The sequence below is a fragment of the Symphalangus syndactylus genome, chromosome 22 (assembly GCF_028878055.3).
Source record: "Symphalangus syndactylus isolate Jambi chromosome 22, NHGRI_mSymSyn1-v2.1_pri, whole genome shotgun sequence".
NCBI classification, from domain to species: Eukaryota; Metazoa; Chordata; class Mammalia; order Primates; family Hylobatidae; genus Symphalangus; species Symphalangus syndactylus.
In genome coordinates this window covers 72018294-72022444 of record NC_072444.2, presented here as the reverse complement: position 1 = coordinate 72022444, position 4151 = coordinate 72018294, and the positions used below count along the sequence as shown (strand labels likewise).

At 38.5% G+C, this 4151-nt stretch overlaps 1 non-coding gene across 1 annotated transcript; it reads right to left on the bottom strand.

The window, feature by feature from the left end:
* Positions 1-765: 765 nt before the first annotated feature.
* LOC129472785 (small nucleolar RNA U13) lies at positions 766-870 on the bottom strand. The gene has a single exon (XR_008654063.1). It is a non-coding gene; the product is annotated as a small nucleolar RNA U13 (small nucleolar RNA).
* Between the last annotated feature and the right edge of the window lie 3281 nt (positions 871-4151).

The window sequence follows — 4151 nt, the reverse complement described above, 5'->3', positions numbered from 1 at the left end:
AAACATGATGAGAAATACACAAGAACCCAAGGTATCACTTTTTACTGTGATATGAAATTTCCTGGAGACAAAATCCTCATCAGAAATGACTTGTGTCACATGGCTTTAAGTGGATACTCAAAATACTTGGGATCACCACAGTAGTAACAGAAGGTGGCTACAAAGTTATTACAGTAGTACAATATGCACTTAATTTTATGCAGTTATGATTTAATACTGCACTTTTACATTTGATTACATTTCTCTTGACAGCAAATGGCTTCATATGTGGTCTGTGCTTGTGTGCATAAGTTTGGATAAATGTTGGTTTTTTATAATAGATTTGGGTATGTTTTATCATTGCAATTGATAAAATAGTATCTACATATATTTTATGCATTCCTAACATATCTACCTTTTTCTTACTTTTTTAATATTTCTAGGCTATGTGGTTTGTCTGAAAGTTTTTTTCAAATATTTGCAAATCTCCACACAATTTTCAACATATTTGTTGAAAAAATTCTTATATTAGAGGATCTGTGCGGTTCAAACTGTGTTGTTCAAGGGCCAACTTTATGAATATGTACATATACCACATTTTCTTTATCCATTTGTACACCAATGGGCATTAAGTTGTTTGCATTTTTCATATCTTAGCTATTGTGAATAAAGCTGCAATGAACATGGAAGTGCAGATATCTTTATGAGGTGGTGACTTCTTCTCCTTTGTGTGTATACCAGTAAAAGAATTGCTGGATTGTAGAGTAGTTCTTTTTTTTTCTTTCAGGTAAGATGAGTAATGTGCCAAGATCATAACAAGGTTCAGAGAGTTGCACATCTCACACATTTGTGTGAAAACCCAATCATCGTGCTCATGAACTACAAAAAGATGAGTAGTTCTATTTTTAATTTATTTAGAAACCTCCATACTGTCTTTCATAATGGCTGTACCAATCTACAGTCCCACCAGCCGAGTAGTAGGATTATCTTTTCTCCATACCCTTGTCAACATTTTTTATCGCTTGTCCTTTTGATAATAGCCATTCCTCCAGGTGTGACGTGATTCCTAGTGATTTTAACTTTTACTTCCCTGATGATTAGTAATGTTGGACACCTTTTCATATACTAGTTGTCTATTTTTATGTCTTCTTTGAGGAAATATGTATTTAGGTCCTTTATCCAGTTTTTAATCAGGTTATTTATTTTTCTGCTATTGAGTTGAAAGAGTTCTTTATAAATTTTGGATACTAACCCCCTATCAGAAACGTGGTTTGCAATGAGGAGGTTTTTTTTCCTAGTCCATAGGCTGCCTATTCAATTTGTTGATTGTTTCCTTTGTTGTACAGAAGCTTTTTAGCTTGATATAGTCCCATTTACTTATTTTTATTTTTGTAACCTGAGCTTTGAGTGTGATATTTGAAACATCATTGCCAAGGCCAATTCAGGGAGATTTTCTCCTATGCTTCTAGGAATTTATGACTTCAGGTCTCACACATAGGTTTTTAAAAAAATCTATTTTCAGTAGACTTTTGTATACGGTGTAAGATAAGGGCCTAATTTCCTTCTTTTGCATGTGAAAATCCAGCTTTCCCAGCACCATTTATTGAAGAGACTGTTCTTTCTCCATTGTGTCTCAATGATGAAAATTAAAAATATACCTACTGAAGTTAGCAATAAAAGGAAGATGTCCACTGATATTGCTACTTTCAAAATAAATTCCTAGGAAATAAAACTAGATAAGAAAAAGGATTAGAAGTGTTATACTTCTAATATAACACTTATTAGGTGTTATAATACCTAATTAATCATATTGTATATAATATTTGAAATAAATGCAATATTATCTGTTATATATGTAATATAATTAATTTAAATATTTAATTAGCAAAGGGAACAATAAAGTAGTCACACTTTATGGGAAATGGAAGAAGTCAGCTGAAAAATCCAAGAATTAGTAATCAAAATATTTTAAGAATTTCTTCTAATTGATAAGAAAATAAATCAAAACCTAAACAAGAAAATATAACATATGAATTAGTAATTTATAGGAGAAATAAAAAGAATGAATGAAAATCTTGGTTATAACAGAGTTAAAATTTTAAACAAAAATGATGTGAATCTTTGCTCTTTTTTTTTTTTTTTTTTTTTTGAGACAGAGTCTTGCTCTGTTGCCCAGGCTGGAGTGCAGTGGCGCGATCTCGGCTCACTGCAAGCTCCGCCTCCCGGGTTCACGCCATTCTCCTGCCTCAGCCTCTCCGAGTAGCTGGGACTACAGGCGCCCGCCACCACGCCTGGCTAATTTTTTTGTATTTTTAGTAGAGGCGGGGTTTCACCGTGGTCTCGATCTCCTGACCTCGTGATCCGCCCGCCTCGGCCTCCCAAAGTGCTGGGATTACAAGCATGAGCCACCACGCCCGGCCGAATCTTTGCTCTTAAAACTGACAAATATTAAATACATTGACCTTTGCCCAGGATTTATTATATGTAAGAAAACACATATTCTTACACATTGTGATAGTTTTATAAGTAAGCCTGGTCTTTTCTGAGAGTAATTTGACTGTCTATAAAAATGTATGTATATACTCAGCAATTCTAGCTCTAACCTAATGGAAATTCATTCATGCAAAAATATGCACATAAGAAAATGATAATTGAAGAAGTGTTCTTAAGCATAAAACTGGGTAATTTATGAAGAAAAGAGGTTTAATTGACTCACAGTTCCTCAGGCTGTACAGGAAACATGGCTAGGAGGCCTCAGGAAACTTATAATCATGGCAGAAGGTGAAGGGGAAGTAAGCATGTCTTATAATGGCAGAGCAGGACAGGGAGAGGTGCCACACACTTTTAAATGATAAGATCTCATGAGAATTCACTTACTATCACAAGAATAACAAGGGGGAAACCTGTCCCCATGATCCAGTCACCTCCCATCAGGTCCCTCCTCCAATTTGACATGAAATTTGGGCAGAGAAACAAACATAAACTATATCATTCGACCCCTGGCCCCTCCCAAATCTCATGTCCTTCTCACATTGCAAAATACAATGATCCCTTCTCAACAATCTCCCAGTCTTAACTCATTTCAGCATTAACTCAAAAGTCCACAGTACAGAATCTTGTCTGAGACAAGGTAAGTCCCTTTTGCCTCTGAGCCTATAAAATCAAAAACAAGTTAGTTACTTCCAAGATAAAATGAGGATACAGGCATTGGGTAAATGCTTCAATTCCAAGTTGGAGAAATTGGCCAAAACAAAGGGGCTACAGGCCCCATGCAAGTCGAGAACCCAGCAGGGCAGTCATTAATCTTAAAGCTCCAAAATAATTTCCTTTGACTCCATGTCTTACACCCAGGGCATGCTGATGCAAGAGGTGGGCTCCCACAACTTTGGGCAGCTCTGCCCCTGTGGCTCTGCAGGGTACAGCACCCACAGCTGCTTTCACAGGCTGGCATTGCCTGTGGCTTTTCCAGGTGCATGGCGCAAGCTGCTTTTAGATCTACCATTCTGGAGTCTGGAGGATGGTGGCCCTTTTTTCACAGCTCCATTAGGCAGTGCCTCTATGGGGACTCTCTCTGGGAGCTCCAACCCTACATTTCCCTTCCACACTGCCCTAGTGGAGGTTCTCCATGAGGGCTCCACCCCTAATGCAGACTTTTGTCTGGACATCCAGGTATTTCCATATGTCCTCTGAGATCTAGGTGGAGGTTTCCAAACCTTGGTTCCTGCCTCTGCACACCTGCAGGCCTGACACCACATGGAAGCTGCCAAGGTTTGGGGCTTGTCCCCTCTGAAGGTATGGCCTAAGCTGTACCTTGGGCCCTTTTAGCCATGGATGGAGTTGGAGTGGCTGGGACACAGGGTGCCATGTCCTGAGGCTGCACAGAGCAGCAGAGCCCTGGGCCTGGCCCATGAAGCCATTTTTCCCTCCTAGGCCTTCAGGCCTGTTATGGGAGGGGCTGCTATGAAGATCTCTGAAATGCCCTGGAGACATTTTCCCCATTGTCTTGGCTATTAACATTTGTCTTCTCATTACTTATACAAATTTCTGCAGCCGGCTTGAATTTCTCCCAAGAAAATCACTTTTTCTTTTCTACCATATGTTCAGGCTGCAAATTTTCCAAACTTTAGGCTCTGCTTTCCTTTTAAATATAAGTTCCAATTTCAGACCATCTA